Source organism: Phoxinus phoxinus (assembly GCF_949152265.1).
Source record: "Phoxinus phoxinus genome assembly, chromosome: 22".
Classification (NCBI taxonomy): domain Eukaryota; kingdom Metazoa; phylum Chordata; class Actinopteri; order Cypriniformes; family Leuciscidae; genus Phoxinus; species Phoxinus phoxinus.
The window spans coordinates 15,651,338-15,669,795 of NC_136897.1; the positions used below are offsets into that span (position 1 = coordinate 15,651,338).

The 18,458-nt window shown below is 36.9% G+C and overlaps 1 protein-coding gene across 5 annotated transcripts in view; it reads left to right on the forward strand.

The window, feature by feature from the left end:
* prickle2b (prickle homolog 2b) overlaps nt 1–18,458 on the forward strand; it is a 78,780-nt gene that overhangs the window by 28,666 nt on the left and 31,656 nt on the right. Inside the window, exon 1 of one of the 5 annotated variants that reach the window (XM_079597003.1) lies at nt 4,834–5,241. The exons of the other annotated variants lie outside the window; for them this stretch is intronic. The gene's annotated coding sequence lies outside the window, so the exon portion shown is untranslated. Of the gene's footprint in view, nt 1–4,833; nt 5,242–18,458 lie in introns of those variants that run through there. 5 annotated transcript variants of the gene reach the window in all.

The window sequence follows — 18,458 nt, forward strand, 5'->3', positions numbered from 1 at the left end:
TCGTGACCTCTAACTGTTTTTCATTGTCTCTTCCTGTCTAATCAAAACCTTAAGTCTGCTCCCATCTTCTCCAGTACATCTGTCGCTCCAGGCTGACTGGTGACACTAATACACACATCGGTTCTTCAGTGGTTAAATGTTCTGCTCAGTTCATTTGATTGGCAGCTGAAGTAGATACCCAAATAAACCCTGTCAGTGTTTGTGTCTTCTGATGTGCCTTTTGGGACCTTCTGTGATGGGCAAGTTAAACACACAGGAAGGCTGTCCCGGCATTTGCTGCTCTATTTAGAGTACTTGAAGCTTATAATGATGTCATGGAGAATGTCATGTAAAACAAATAAAGTAATTAATGCCAATGGAAGCTAGAACGGAAAATTGTGTTGCGTTTTAGAATTTCATTCTGCAAATTTTAAAAAGGTTTATTGAAATGCTTGCATAGATTAATTTAATGGTCCATCTACTCTGAAATAAGCCATTGCCTTGTTTACGCAGAACATAAATGCACTTGGACGAATGCCGGAAACCTCCAAAATTTTCCCGCCAATTTGAGCCCGATAGAGTACAAATCATTTTTATCTGCATGCAAGATTTTATCCCTCCACAGAATCGTATCCCTTTTCATCATGTTTTAGCTGACAAATTAAAACATATATTTTCATGGTAAAGGGTTAATGCACTGCAAAGTGATTAGCGGTATACTATAATTTCTAATAAGGCACAGAATAGTGTACCCAAACAAAGTTGTCTACAGAGGGGGTTGGTAGCTCTCTGTGGGGGGATTGGATCTTGCCCAACACCAGCTCAATAATTCATTTCTACTGAAAAATTAAATGGGAAATACTTTCTGGTGTACCTTTCAAGTAAATGAAACAAGAGAATTGACATTGTAAAATGCAATGTGTCTCACATATTGGTTGTTCTATTTGAAATAGCAAATGTATTTGAAATATTCTTTTGGATTTAATGGATCTTACACAAAGTACTGTAGATTTTCTTCTCATTTGCAGAAAACTTATTGGGATTGTCTTTTTTTCTCTATTGTGACGTATATCAGAGTAAAAAAAAACTTCTCAAACAAGTGAAAATCTAGGACGGGACTGGATTTTGTCCATCTGGGAATTGATTGGATTGTTGTATCCTTGTGGTTTGCGCATTGCTGCGATCTCATGTGAGTGACAGGTTCCTGGAGGAGAATGATTATTTTCCCGCCTTTGCGTCAGTGCACACGTCATCAGAGATGAGATGCCGTTGGGGTGGGGGTCTGTTAATGTTTTTAACTCTTTCCCCGTCATTGAAAGAATTTTCCGGCTTTCTGTGTTCTCACTGTTATATGATGGGGGGGAGCTATTATGCTACTTCTGAAAGAGTACAGAATCTCCTGATTAAAACACAGGCAAAAAATATGTAGAAACAAGCGATAAAAAGCATTGGTTATACGTAGTCTTTGTAAAAATAAATAAAAAAATAAGTGATTTTGTGAAGAGACTCTGATCTTTCTTTTGATATATTGCATGTTCAGATATTTATACAACAAAATATTCTGGGGGCCATGAAAGTTTTGTGAAAATGATCAAAAACGCTGGTGGTGGCTGACAACTTTTTTTTTTTTTTAAACACTGGCAGGGAAAGAGTTAATTAATTTTGATTACAAGGGCAAATTAACTTAAAAAATATGATGTGCACATATAGATGCCAAAACATAGACTAGTTGCGTTTTAAAGGGCTAGTTTAGTATGCAGCAGTGAACAATTGCTATGAGCCACTTACAGTAATCTCAAAATGGAGGCCATTCACAGTTTATTGTGTTAGTGAGGAATTCATTGAGCTGGTAGATTTGGAGTCGAGTTTGAATTTGATAAACTGAGGTATTGAGGATTGATAACTGGATTACAGTGATGTGGTGAGACAGTGATGGAGGCAATGCTGAGATAGCTGTATAGACTGAATGAGCGCTCCAGAACACTGCATGTGTGTTTGGCAGGGAGTGGGCTGCTTTTAGCTTTTACAATGAGGAGAATATATATTCAAAGCAAGTCACTGTATCTCAGGTGCATTTTAATCAACATCATAATCATTATAGATGCCGTCGTCGTTGTCACCATCACCATCATCATCATCATCGTCATCATCTGTTTTTATCATTGAATTTGAGTATTTGTGTATGTTTTTTTTTCTTCATCTCTTCATTTTCTTTCTGTAAGAGCAAGCTCTGGTAAAGGCCCTTAAAATGAAACCAAATCCAGCATTGAAAGATGTTCCTCCCACACCAGTCTGTGCTGAGACCAGCTATTGCTCATCACTCCTCAAGAGATGTAAAGAAAAATACAGAGCAAAAGAAAGGCAGAACGAAGATATTTAAAATGGTATTCTTGCCTGAGTTAAGTCAGCCTGGTCAGATTGGCATTTAACTGGTTTAGTTTATTGGTTTTTAAAATATTTTATTTATTTCAGTCAATGCTGCATTGTACCCATCAAACTTTTTCAGGAGACACGGCGTTCACGTGTTCTCTCAGGATGAGGTTGTATATGCATATGATGTTGGATTCACACAAAACCTCAGAAAAAAGAAATGACTTTAACATGTGATGGAGCCATTTTCATAGCATATTCTGTTTCCTTCCCCACTTTCCCCCCCGCTTCTGTCTTAAATGAGAGTGAGTGTATTGATTTAAGAGAACGAATGATGTTGATACATGAGTGTCTAACTATCCTTGTACCCCTCCGACGGCCAAAAATGCCTGTCGATGATGGCTTTTCCTTCCTGCTCTCAGATTTCATTACGCATTTCTTAATGCCTTTTTATGCATGGCGCTCTCTCGTTCTCTCTCTTTGCCCTCTCTTCAGAATATTTTGAGGTTTTCCGCACCCTGTGCTTAGTCAAAGATGTCTATGTCGGTCACAAATTATTTTCCCACTTAAACAAGAATAGAGTGCATTTTGTTAACTGTCAGGTCAAGCTGTTTCATTCATTAAGTGTGGAAACAGTTCTTTCTCTGTTTTTCTCTCAAATCCCCAGAATCCTTCATTCTTGGGACACCCCTATTGATTGATAACTTCAATTAATGATGGAACATGTTACGTGTTCACATGAACATGCAGGGAACGACTTTCTCCCTTTAGCTTCTACTCCTTTTCCCCTTACTTCACTATTATAATTTTGTTGCAACAAATTCCTTTACAAGTATCATTACACACTCCTTATATCCAGACACATACAATATAAAAACAGATTTTGAAAAACACTCCGTAATAAGCGGAATTGCACATCTGTGCATACGTGAGTCAGAAGACAACAGCCGATTATTGAGGCGCATCATATGACCAACCACACTTAAATTGCACATAAAAAGCTTCCATTCACAGAGGCATTCATAGCAGGTTGCCTGGTGCCGAGCTAACATGTAATTACATTAAAGAGTCGTGCAAGCAGCCGTGGAATTTTTACTGCTCCAAGTCTTGGCATAGACTCCAGCTTCTAACATTTAAAGATAATGTCAGACTAGAAATCTGCATATAGGGTCATATTATGTGCCTATATATTGTGGCAAGAGTTGATGGGGTGCAAATGAATGGGGATTATATGGAAAGTCTCTTCCAAGAATGTCAATTTGTCCTTTGTGAGCCACTGCTCTCAATGAGATTTGATGTTACTCAATGTAATATATTAATGTTCAAAAGATTGAGCTCAGTGAGTTATATATATATAGTTATATATATATTTTTGAAAGTCTTTTCTGCTCATCTATAGGCTGAATTTGATCAAAAATACAGTAAAAACACTGTAAACATATACAATTAAAATAGCTCTTTCTATTTGAAAAGCTGCTTTTTCTGCAGCCATTCTTCAGTGTCACATAAATATATAAATAAATATACTGGTTTTGTGAAACATTTCTTATTATTATCAATGTTTAAAACAGTTGTGCTGATTAAAGGAGAACTCCGGTCAATTTTAACATTGAGCTAATTTTTTTGTAAATTTGGAGGGCTGTCAATACAGAGAACAACGACAAAAATCGGTGTTGCCTACACTGTGTTATCCTCTTTTTAAAATTTGCACCCTGTTGACTTCAATGGTTTGTCGATTGTCCAAAGTAGTCGATTGTCGAGTTCACGCGCATAGGTTTGGTTACCTATGATCACGCGGTGTGAACTCGACAATCGACTACTTTGGACTTCGACCGAAAACAGGAAGTAAAAACAGGTATTTGCGCTGGCTGAAATAACATCATTTTTATTCATATCTTTCACATCTACTGCAGTCAGATTCACCCGTGTTCACTCTAAAAGAATCACTCACATGGCTGGGCACTTGTAATGACACATCAAGGATGTTAAGAGGATAAAAGCAGGTTTAAAACTTGCCCCATTGAAGTCAACAGGGTGCAAATTTTAAAAAGAGGATAACACAGTGTAGGCAACACCGATTTTTTGTCAGTGTTCTCTGTATTGACAGCACTCCAAATGTACAAAAAAATTAGCTCAATGTTAAAATTGACCAGAGTTCTCCTTTAATATTTTTGTGGAAACTTTTTTCAGCATTCTTTGATGAACTGATGCATGTCTTTACTGTCACTCTTTTTCAAATGAGTAATTTTGATTAATATATATATAGTATATATATATATATATATATATATATATATGTGTTTTTTTCTTTTTCTTTTCAATTTGGGTGATATTGCCTGTGACATGTTTTCGGTACAGATTGGAGAGCTCCAGTAGCTTGTGTGTAAGATTTCAAAAGATGCATTACACTTTTGGTATTTTGATAAAATTCTTTCCCTTTTTTCAACTAAGAGGTGATATTAATCAGCTGAGCTGTGATTGGCAGAGAGATTGATGACTCACGGTGGGAGAGAGTTCAGTGTGTGGAGGGTGCTGGGAGGCAATTTTAGTCCGAGGAAGCAACTTGCCAACTCCCAGCACTGCGTGTATTCATTTTAGCCTCTTTCTCTCTGTCTTTCTTCGTTGCTTATTCCTCCATTCCATCAGCTCTTGTTTTTAATGGCTCTGCCACAGCTTGTGGAGTGAATGAGTGAAAATCGCTCTCTGGCACAACGATTAGCTCCAAACATTTGTCTTTCACTTGCACATCCCATTTCGCCTGCTCTCTGCTCTCAGATGTGCTGCACATTTTCCAGTTAAGGAAGGACTGAGGTCTGTCATTGAGAAGTGATTATTCCATTAAGGTGTATGACTTTTAAACTCTCCTCAGAAACCTAGTGCCAAAAGGAAGTGGTGAGTACATTTTACACAGTGTGTTTTTCTTTGTTTCATGTGCTTTACTGACACCTTAGTTTGTCAAACCTGTCATACTTGCGCTGAATTTAAGTTACTTTCTTTTCGAGTTTTTGTGTTGCTTTTCATCTTGCTTGGGTGAGAATGTCTTTGTTTTATGGCTGTATTGCAAGAAAATGTGTCTTGAATGCAACCCATATGATTAACAGACCGAGTGCAAAAGGAAAGAGCTAAAGAAATCCACAACCTCTTGTCATCTCAGCTGTTGAGATTTAAGCAGACTGACAGCACACAAATCTTAAAGTATCTCACAGCTGTGCGGCATGCCTCTTGCTTTATTTTTAACCTCTGCTGTTGTTTTATTGGTCTACAGTAGTGGTGGGGCAGGCCAGCTTATAGTCCAGAGCTGCATAGTATAGGAATTTATGCCGCTACATACATATTTATGAACTTTGTCTTCATTTCAAGATCCTCAAAGTTCAGGGTCACTGTCCTTGTTGCTTGTAATTCTCCAATCTGAGACAGGAAATAGGCAGTATATTTTGTTATTGTCTAGTGTTGAGAGATTTTATCTCTGTTGTGCATCTGGATAGGACTGTAAATCACGACGATGCATTCCGCGAGGACATGCTGTTGTCTTTATGGCGCTTGTGTGTGAGGGCTCTGCATTGGGGACAGATTTAACGTGCCACCCTGGGACGTCCTGCACACGCCCAGAGGTTTTTCCTGTCACATGTGCACTAGTCACCTGGCACTTAACTATGCATTATAAATACAACTAAAAAACTAAATGAAACACAACCAAGATCTTAGAAATGTGCTTTTTGTATTTAAGTGTATTGGAAAACTTATTCCATTTTCAAGAAAAGTTAAATTTAATGAGATCAATGAAATATTAAAATACATTTCTTGTTTTGTTTTTTTCTGCATGTCGGTTGCACCATATGACTTTGATTTGGCAGACTTTAAAAAAAAATACATAAAATATTATTTATTTTAATAATCAGTGAATCAATTTAGTTAAAATACATCTAGAAAATTATAACAAATGGTTATGCCAAACTACTAATAATTATTGGGGAGTTTTTTCTTCTTCTTATGATATCAGGACAGTTGTGTGTGTCACCCTGACTTTTTTTAAATACTTTATAATTACCCCCAAAATTCAGAAATGAAACATGCTCCTGGTATATTCCAGTCACTGCATGTATCAATTACATTTTGACATTTTACAATTACATTTTAAATTACAAGTATTAAAAAAAAAAAAAAAGTTTATAGATATGGACATCAATTATAGTCACGTCATTAGGCCTTAACACACTCACACTTAAAAAGTCCTGTCTTATGTATCCCCTCTGTCTCCTGCACTTATCTTCTCTTTATTTCTCTCTGACTCTTTCCATAGCCTTGGCATCCTTTGTATTTATCTTCAGTCTACAATGTGTTCACTTATCTTGTTAGTGCCACAGAGACAGTAGCCAGTGAATGAAGAGTCTAGCAGTTCTTAGAGAAGAGTGATTGTGAGGTGAATGTGTAGATAGGAAAAGGCATGTTGAGAGGTGACAAGGATAAAGCTCTTAGTATACCTTTATGCACACTGCAGACTGTGAATGTGGCCATTGATTTCTTTCTTTTTTTTGCGTGGGTGCCTCCTAAACATCACACGCTCACAATTTTTCCTCTCTCCTGCTGCTCGCTCTATTTCCTGCTCTCACAGTCACAGCCAATCAAAGCTCAGCGTGCAGGGCTCCAGGAGATCTGAGCTCGTCACCCAGACGGCATTCGAGTCATGGACCAGTGATTCATAATGGCCCTCTTTAATACCCCATACATATATAAACACACACTATATTAAAGCATTGTTAAACAAAGGGTCATGAGTCTGGGTCATTTAAAGGGACCATATCACATATACTTTATTCTGTTTTCCACTTTTTTTCATGACCATTTTCCAACCTCTCTTTAACTCTTTATATTAAACAAGCTGTTTAATGTGCATCTGTCTTTTAAATGTCTAAAAATTTGTAGAACTGAAGGTCTAATGTAGCTTACACTTTCAATAACCTTGCATCCTTCAATAACAGCATATTTGCGCCTATTTGCTTAATTTCATAATTAATTTTTTTTTTATTGCATCACAAAACAATCACTTTAGATCAGACTGAAGTGATCAAGAATTGTTAAAAGTTCAGTTCTTAATGTTGGGATTGTTCTGGTTGTGCAGAGTGGAAGGTGCTACACTGCACAATTGTTAGTTTTGTTTTTTTAGAAATCACAACACACTGGTCCAGCCGACCAATCAGAGCACATTGCACTTTTCGGAAGGAGGGTTTGCATAAAGACAGGGACTAAACGGTTATACTGACAGACTGGGAAGAGAGGTGCTGCAACAATGTAAAATATGTCGGAAAATAATGTTTTTGAACATTCAAGCATGAAAACCTATGTGCTTTTACTACAGTACATGTTTTCTCTTCCAGCTCTCTGCATTCACTGTAACGTTCTGCTTGATTTTTTTTTTTTTATAGCATGAATAAATGTCTTTGTTCATTTCAGCTAAATTCGAACTGAAAAAATGACTCATCATTTTTTTCTTTTCAATGACGTGAAGCGTGACGTGCCTCTGTGGGCAAGACAGGAGTTTTATAAAAGAACAAAATTGAATCACAGTGCCTTTCATTGTTTAGTTGTCAACAATATCAGATTGCGGCATGTTGCGACACCCCCCTTCCCCATGCATCCTGTAAGACAGAGGCAGGGAGCCAAACAAACCAGACTGCCACTCAGCACTCCCACCGCCTGCTTCCCAACGCCTCCTGGCCAGGAGCTGCTATTCTGAGGAGCTGTCAATCTAACACAAGTGCTTCTGTCCATCGTCCGAGGGAGTGAGAAAAATATAGAGGGAAAATGTCAGAGAGAAGGACTGGGGGAGCGAGAGGAAGGGTCACTAAGATTAAGAGGTAGAATAATGAAAGGCGATGACAGTAAGAAAGAGAATGAAAGGGACAGAATTCTTTGATTTTTCAACCGTCCATAATCCCTTTTGGTCAAATCATTTAGTCACTGGATCACTGATCATCTTTGTTCTACACTCTAAGTCTCCAAACTGCTGAAGTTAAAATACACACAGAGACAAGCACACAACAAATGAACTGCTGGTTGACATGTATCTGTAATCTTCCTTCTTAAATTTCACAACGGTGGATCTTAGAACAGACCATGCATGCGATTATATTTCCATCAGAATCAGTCTGAGCACAGACGAGTCCAAGTACACTTTCTTTTTCTTTTTTTTCTTCAAGCAATTAGTCATCAAAGTGGAGCCGCATGTGTCACCAAACAAGGAAAGGGCTTCTGGGAAGGCTTGATCGCCTGCATTGCGGATTCATGAACCATGAGGAGCTCTTTTTGGGTTTAACTAGAGGAGCTTGAATCTGAGCTGTTTGACTTAATTAAATGGTGTCATGCTAAGTTGAGTTATAGGATTAACTGGGTTAATGTGCATTTACTGTAGTCTCTTATTGGCCCATAGTCCTTGATGTTTAAAAAGGGACAAAATGTCGGAGGGGAAAGGTGGGGGTGGGGGGCGGGGTAGTGTTGGGTTTTGGGACTATGGGATGAGAATCATAAGGGATTTGACTATTCTGGTTCCAATTCTGATTTCTATATGATCCTATTAGTATTTTTGAGGATGAACTAAACCTCTTCCATAATTTTCATTTTTGGGATAATATACACTATTCAAAAGTATTCATTAGGATTTAAATTGTTTATGAAATAAGTCTCTGCATTCATTTGATTTAAAAAAAAAAATACAGTAAAAAGACTAAAATTGTGATATATTATTACAATTTCTATTTTAATATGTGAAAACATAATTTATTCCTGTGGTGGCAAAGCTAAATTTTAAGTCTTTAATGTCACATGATCCTTCAGAAACATTTATTATTATTATTATCAATGTTGAAAACAGTCATTCTGCTTAATATTTTTGTCGAAACCGTGATACTTTTTTTCAGGATTCTTTGATAAATAGAAAGTTCAAAAGAACAGCATTTCTTTGAAATAGGAATCTTTTGTAAAATTATGAATATAAAACATTAATTTGTTTAAAAGTTAAAAAAACAAAATGAGTTGTGAAGAAACACTGACTAATTCAGTTAGTGTGCGACACTTTAAAACGATACAATCCAACTCGTTTGATTTATTAAAAAGAATCTTAAGAGTAATTTGGTTTGCGAATCCACTGATAAAAATTAGTAAATACTACAGAAAAAACAATTTAATTTATGAAAAAGCTAGTTCAGGCAAAAATTTTAAAAAGTAAATTCTATATTAGTACTCAGTTCAAGCGTGTAGAAATGAAAGCGTAAATATCAACTTTATAAAATTAAGTAAAATTACTCAACTTTTCTGATACAGGTGTTCCCATCATGCACTGGGCCTTGAATAATTAATGAGGTTGATTTTTCACTGTTTTCCAGCTGTATTTACACTGTTTTATCATTGCTTTTGTTGTTAGGTTTAGTAACTTGCCATTTTGTGACATTTGGAGTACATTTTCTACTCAAAATGACACATTCAAACACAAAAACTATCCATCGAATGTTACCGTCATTGTGTATTGTCTACCAAGTATTGAGGTCTATGCGTTTACACACAAGTCTTCTGATCATTTTATTCATTTTTTTTAGATGTTTATAAGTAAAGCATACACTTTAAAAGTGTGGTTTAATATAATGTTATATTGTTTGAGAGAAATGTATTGCAAAGGAAACTTCAACTAATTAGATATTACTCAACCTTTTACTAGCCAAGTTAAAATTACTTATTTTCTTTGTTACTCTCACTTAACTTAGTTAAGTAGAGTCTACTAAATTCCATATGCAAAATTTACTTAATTTTTCTTTGCCAAGTTTTTGCACAAATATTTTTAAAGTAAATTTTGCACTTTTTTTTTTTCAGTGTACACTGAACGCATCAATGAAAGAGTGCAGATGTTCATGAACCGCTAACCATCATGAAGATCATTTGATACACACACCCACAAATACATGCACGTCTTGGCAGACACTTTGCTAGAGTTTTTGCGTGTGGAAACTTTGAAGGCTGCTCCAGACAGAGCATATATGGTTAAACCAAGGGCTTTTGCAACCATTGCGGTTGTAATCGCTTAGCATGGAGCCGTCTGTGATTATTGATGACACACACTAATTGGGATCATAGATCATCTCCCAGACACTGACATGACCACTAAAGTCAAACGCTAGGCAGCCAAAGGTCATGTGTTAATGCCAAGTGTCATATGTCATGTGTCAAGTTAAAGTGAGCCAAGCCCAAAGGCATGTCTAATATCTGCTGTGTACGTGCAGATGCAGGGATAATTTATCATATATGCAACTTGAACTATCATGCTGTCCTGGAACAGACATGCTTGCATTCACAATAACTGAATTCAGTCTCTCTCGGACCTGCAATCTTCTCTTTCTTGTGGATACTTGTGAGCATTATCCTCTTGGTTGGAAAATGGTGTGTCTGCAGCATTCGGGATGGTAAAGTTCATAGCCGCTGGCAAATGTGTCTGGCATGTGATACTATTGAGACCGAGAGGCTGAGTGGAAAAGACAGGCCTAGATGACAAACTTAGGCTTTTATGAGGGAAAACTTGTGGTCTGGATATTGTGCGTTTAATAGTTGCAATGATTTTACTTTTAAAAACAACAACGTAAAGGTCGCTGACTAACATGGAGCCAAGAGGATCTTTGTGTTATTGATGACAATGAATTGAATGTGGTGAGTCATGCTGTGTGTGAGAATTTGAAAAGATTCATTTATCTCAGAATACTTGATCAGAAAGGCTGTTGACTCATTCAGCATAAAGGCACAATTAGTATGAATATTAATGATGTGTATTAAAACACCAGACAGAGGTCTGACAGACAGAGGACAAATGGTCCTCTTTTCTTTAACAAAAAATATTTCTCAAGTTGAATCAAGACAATTTTCTTTCAATAATTATTTTAAAATATTAATTAAAAAATGTATCCAAATTGTATAGACTTCAATTCCAATGTTTAAACTTTGGGCATGTGCTTTCTTTTAAAAATATTTCTGTGCTGATATATCTCATTTTCACCAAGGCTGCATTTATTTGATCAAAAAAATACAGTAAAAACAGTATTATTTTAAAATGTTCTTACCATATTTGTTATCTATTTTAACATATCTTAAATGTGTTTTATTCCTGTGATGACAAAGCTGAATTTTCAGCATCAGTACTCTAGTCGTCAGTGTCACATGATATTTCAGAAATCATTCTAATATGCTGATTTGCTGCTCAATAACATTCATTATTATTATCAATGTTAAAAATAAAATACAAAATAAAAAAATAAATATAATTTTTTTTTCATTCCTCTGATGAATAGAATCTTCAAAATAACACGCTTTAAACACATTTTCAACATTAAATGTATTTAATTAATTTAATATTTTTATGCGTCCTTGCCTTTCTTTAAATAAATAAATCTTACTGACCCTAAACCTTTTAATGATAGAGTATATGTGCTTATACAGTATTCTGTATTTCTTAAGATGAATGAATCACAATGCATCAAGTTCATTGGTTAGTATAGCCTTGAGATGTCAGTTCTAAAAGTATAAAATGTTGATCTTCTGATGTTTTGGGAACAGGTGGTGAAGAGGCTATAGATGAGCTCCTTTAGAACTAGCTGTACTGATCCAGAGTCAGCCTGAATACTGGATATGTGTATGGGGACGCTGTTTGCAAGAGAACCCACGAGAGTCTGAAAAAAAGATGACACATGGATGCAGTTAGAAAAGATTAAGATGGAGAACAGGAGTCAGCAGGTTTAAGGAAGAAAAAGAGGAATATAAAACGAGCGAGGAAATAAAGAAGGTGCAGCTACAGATGATGAATGAGTCTATAATGAAGTATCCCTCTCCCTTTTTTCCTTCATCGCACCCTCTTTCTCTTGATTCTTTCTCTCTCGCTGGCTGTCCAAAACCGCAGCCTTGGCAGCGTACACCGACCTCCATCACATCACGCCACATGCGATCAGAAGACCTCATCTATACACGCTCGTTTTTTAAAATTGTGTATAGATCGGCGGACCCATCCCCGCGGATGGCTTTCAATAAGTCATGCGTAAGTGTGACGGGTGTGAACTTTTAGATCATGTTCTTGATATGATAACACAAATGGTGTCAGATGAAACAGATCATGCGTGGTTATGTGTTTGTCAGGCTATGACAGCATCATGGGACATGTACCACTGCTAGCCTCTCAAAACTTTGGCATTGGACACCTAGAACAAAGAGAAGGAGAGGAAAGCTTTCCAACTGAAGGTGTATGTGCGTGTGCGTGTGCGTGTGTGTGTGTGTGTGTGTGTGTGTGCGTGTGCGTGTGCGTGTGCGTGTGCGTGTGCGTGTGCGTGTGTGTGTGTGTGTGTGTGTGTGTAAGAGGATACAACTGCTGGGCATGCTTGAGATACCTCTGCGTGTTTTGCCAGACAACAGGCAAGATCTCCACAACAGCGTTCCTTCTGTGTGCTGAGCGACACCAGGGGACTTTTTCCACCAATTTGCAATGCATGATGTCTTCATAGTCATGTCACATTTGGAGGCTCTTGTCTTAGGGAATGAGATAAATTATAGGTTTGTGCGTGTGCGTGTGCGTTCGCGTGCAGAGAGAGAACGCCCTCAAAGATTCCTTGGAAGGAAAATTAAAAACATACTTTAAAGAACATAAGGTTGTAAGAGCTATAGGTAACATTTTTAAAGGGGTGGTGTAATGCCCTTTTCACAAGATGTAAAATAAGTCTCTGATGTGTGTATGTTAAGTTGTAGCTCAAAATACCCCACAGATATTTTTATATTGCATGTTAAAATTGTCACTTTTTTAAGGGTAAGCAAAAAAACGCACCGTTTTTTTTGTCTGTCCCTTTAAATGTAAATGAGCTGCTGCTCCTGGCACAGGGGGCGGAGCTTCAAGAGCTCCTGTTCCTTTACCTCACACAGACATGCACTGAAAATGTCAATGTTTATGTTCAAACCGTTATTGGACAATAATGGAGAGACTCAAGAAGAAGTGACACCATGTAGAATGCAACAGGACGTTTCTGAATGGTTAGTTGATTAATTTATATAGCTTATGTGTAGTATCTTCTAGTCAGTGATTAGCATATTCTGTCATGATAATCTATAAATCACATTCCTAAGGGCGGGGTTTATGTAAATTTTAGGGTCAGTGATGTCACTAACCCGGGAAGAATGTCGTGTAGTCCCTACCAGCCGTTTCACATTTGTCAATTTATTGCATCCTTGGTAGTTCAACGGTTTAACGACATTGTATATTTTAAACTGTTTAAAACTTTTATTCGTCATTAAATATAACTTTTGAATGTCTATCAATGGAGAACGATGTTGCTTGCCCATGTCTAACCATTTTATGTCCATTTCTCACAGACACATTTTAATTTGTGGTGTGCATGATAGAGCGTTTATGAAGTTACTGCCTGTGAAAAGCATCTCAAATCACTTGAGGTTCTAATTTTGTTAAATTACCTCAAACCATGCGTTTAGCAGTAGGCTATATACTTACATTTTGCTATATTAGTACTGTAGCTTAAATCAGTTTACAGAACATTATGGTGTCCAAATCCCAAACATACTCAACTCTAATGTTTCTTTTCTCCTCATTCATAACCATTAATTTAGGCAATGTTCAGCCAAGCTTTAGTCCTGATCGTGTTTCAAGTTAAAGATTCATACTGAAGTGTGAGTGTGTGTGGGCTTGATGACTGTAGTCCTAGAGTGTTCAGTAAAGATTAACTTCACAGTGCTGGCCTTCATGCTGACAAAGCTCTGCCAGTAAAGGCATCACTGGGCCATCACACTTTCATCTGGTCTTCGATCAGGCTTTCGTTGGCTTCCTTCTGCACAGCAATATGCAGATGCTGGTCCAAGCCTGGCACACTCTCATTCACTCCCCCAGCCTGACAATCTGTCAAAAAAATCAAGCATCTATCCACAAAACCCTCCCACCCTCTAATTTGTTTCTTTTCTCTGGCTCTGTCCGTTTCCTCTCCTGTTTACCTCAGGGACACACAATCATTTAGGAGTCTTTTCCAAATAAGTAAAAACGCACAGTTGCTCATAATTGATTTGCCAAATACAAAAAAAGACGTACAGAGAGGAGCAGTGGTATTTTTTAGGATAACATCCAGGAGTGGGTATTTAGGGGACAACTGAAGATGAAAATTTGATTTTGGAGAGAAGGGGGAAAAACTTTTAATTCACTTTCATTGTAGGAAGTGAAATTTAAGGGTTATTATGTTCTATGACTTTAAATACGATTTTGGATATTATCCCAAATCATATTTAAAGTCATAGAACATTCGCGATATTATCCCAAATCCTATTTAAAGTCATAGAATATTATAACCCTTAAATTTCACTTCCTACATAATTAATTTTTAAAAAATTAAATACCTATTAAAGTACTGTAATTTTATTTTATTTGCCATGAGACTTTGACATGACATTTATTTATTTTTTATTACGTTTTATTGTATTTTATTTTTGTTGAATGAAAACAAATTACTGCATCGTATAAATCAGGAAGGTCTCTGTTAGAATTAAATCAGATATGCTGAACATGCACAATACACAAACAAATATTCCTAAAAAACAACAATAACAGGTTTGTTGTCAACCCCTGACCATTAGAAATGCAGAATATAGTCTGTTTTTCTTCACACACACACACACACACACACACACACACACACACACACACACACACACACACACACACACACACACACACACACACACACACACACACACACACACACACACACACACACACACACACACACACACACACACACACACACACACACACACTATATATTAATATATATATAGCCTATTATTATATATTAAATTTGCCATGCAAGGATTTAGTACGTCCTATAAATCAGAAAGGTCTCCATAATTAGAACCAGAGTTGCTAAACATGCACCACACACAAAACAAATATGCATAAACAATGACATGACTGTCTTAAACCTCTGTCCTGTAGCGATTTCCTAATGCAACATCCAGTCTAGTCTGCTCTTCACACACACACACACAGCAACATCTAGTGCTTGAGTGCAAACCACACGTCAGGAATATTAAAAGGGCTTTAGCTGATGGAATAATGCTGTGGGTGCAGTTTTCATCTGCTGTGTGAGTAAATGTGTGTTGTTCGTGGCCTCGTCTGGCCCGCCGGTATTGTTTCGCAGGTCTTGCTAAGCACTCCTTCACTCATTAAGCTGGTGAAAGCTGTGCTGAGTGTGATAAGACTGCTAGTGATTGTTATTAATGTAACATATTCCTGTAGCCTTTCACTGGGACTGGCTGACTGTGTAGATGTAATTAGGCGGACAGGATCTGTAAATGAGCGGAGACCATGAGTTTTAGTGCTTAAATATGGCTGAGGTTAGGACTGTGTGCTTTGTTTGTGCATATTGCATGTGTGTAACTCTAGAGGTCAGAGTACTTCCCTCCAAGTAGTGTTGCTGGTATTCGTTCTGGTTTACAACCGATGCATTTTAAAAGTACACAGACCACCTCTTTAGCTTCCCTCGGGCTTTACACCTCCTTTCCAGCCACGCGATCTGCCCCAAATGCTTTCTTTTCAATGCTTGTGTATACAAGACTAGAAGAAATAGTGTGTGTGTATATACAGTATATATATATATATATATATATATATATATATATATATATATATATAGACTATATATAGTTGTTAGTCCTATTTATTGTAATATATTACATTCTAATATGTTAATTTATTTATTTAAATATTAATAAATATATATTTAAATGTAAACAATTGAACAATTGGTTTAAGCTGTTCCTAAGGCTCACAATAGATAGGTTATTATTTTTTTTGATGTTCAGCTCTATAGAAAAATGTGACTTTGTAAAAGCTTCCACCAAGTAAGCAAAAGAAAAACAAAGACTCATGTTGACTCCTGTCAATGCAAGCATAAGAGCGCAAACTTCGTCTTTTCTCTTTTTTTCTCCCTTTCTCGTTTTTTCATTAATTCCTCATTTTAAACTCTGACACAGTGCTAGAAACGTATCCATAATTCTGCCTTATGGCTCGGTCCAATAAATTTAAGCAAATAAAACTGGCTTCTCTTTGAAGATGGACAATAACCTCAAAATTGAAGGAGCCTTTTTACTTTATTGTGTTTGACATTGGGTATTATGTCAAAAGGGAAAGTGGAGAATGTTCATTTAAAAAGACTGTTTATGGTATTTCTCTAAGACCAATCTCATGACCATAGATTTAAGATTTCAAGGTTTCATGCTCCCAGAACCAGTTTTTCTTGCGTCTGGGTCTAGTTTCAACCACATGCTGTGTTTTAAGGAAGCTATCTTGATCCAATGACATCAGCACAAGGCAAGCGAGACATTTAACCATTAACACCCTAACCTCCCTTTCTAATGTCCCATCCCCCAGACACACTCATTCCCACAAAGCCCTAAATCTGACTCTCAATAAATGGTTGGCACAACATCCTCCCAGACGCTAGCAAGAGGAGAAGTGTGATAGATCCCTTCCATTGAACAGTCATGCTTCAGTAGATGAGCTGGGTGGCTGATCTGTCTCATTCTCTGTATTTGGCTTCTAGTCGGCATGTTATATGTTGAACATTTACTCACATGAACACATTTAGCCCCATAGTGCTTTTTCATCATTGCTTGACTAAACCATTTGCAAACAATTATGTTCCTCCTGAAGCCCATTGTCAACTCCATACATACACACACACACACACACACACACACACACACACACACGCACATGGTCGCAATTCCCTGGGGCTTGAGGACGGGTTGTTTCTCTAATAATGAAAGAGAATCTGCCATGTCCACGAAGAGTTTTCAAGCCTAATCATTTCTTCATTTGATCAATCTTACTGAGACATACACACACAAACAACTCTCTGTAGCACCTAACCCAAATCTGTCATATATTCTGATTAAACTCTGATGAACAAAATTTGAACTGAACTTTAATTACCCACAGTATTAAAGGAATAGCTCAGCAATAAATAAAAATTCTGTCAAAAACTGAAATTTAGACATTTTTCTTAATTCCTTTTTGTGCAATGAGTTCAAGAGAGATGTAGCGTCGTCTGGTTCATGAAAGAATCTCAAGTCTGATCTTGTCTGATCGGTTGATCTCATTTACAAAACTGTTGTAAATGATTCATTCACAAGTTGAACTGATTCAATTAGTTCAGCTCAATTTTGGTTTTGTCTCAACTCCTAAGGAGAAGATTATCAGAGTTGGAAAATAATGCATGAGTTGTATGAACCACTAGTAATATGCTTTTATGGTGACTTTATGTTTGAATTTGAGTCCCCATTTATTGTGATTACTTCATTACTTAATTTCCAGGAGTGATCGGTCTTTCTACAGTATTGGTTCTAACGCCATAGCGACACTAACTTTATAGCGGTTGACCTAAACAATTGCAATTATTTCTCATTTACTAAATTACAATCAAATGAGGGTGCGTAAATTCGTTTTTATTTTTAGATGAACTGTCCCTTTAAGCATTGTGCGCTATCCCAATGTCCAATCATTGAAAATGCCAGTATAACCAACCCCATTACAGGACATGAGATTTAAAGATTTGCTCATCATGACCATGTCTGTCGTTAATGGGCTGTTGTCATTTATCATCTCTGTAATTTAATTTCTGACGAAGAGGCACCCGACTTAGTCATGCAATGAATTGCCCATTTAAACCAATCTAAGACCCTTGCAATGGCCTAAAAAGTGTAGTGGAGAAAGCTGGTAGCAGATGAGCAAAGAGAGGTTGAGACCCACACTGAGTCATCTCTTCAGTATTAATGTCAACTCAAGGCAATTAGAGGCAGCAAAACTCACTTAGAAAATGTAAAGGACATAGAAATGAATCATGGTGATTGTTCTCTCCATTAGGCAGGTGTCAGGCTTTGATACAACTGATTTCAATTTTGTCTTTTTTTTATGTATCTGACTCATGCTGAATTTTTTTTTTTGCTATATATGAAATTTAGTTTCAAAGCTGAAGTCTGTGATTTCTGTGCCACTTACGTGACCAAATTTGCTAAAACAAGTGGCAAGCGCAGAAATT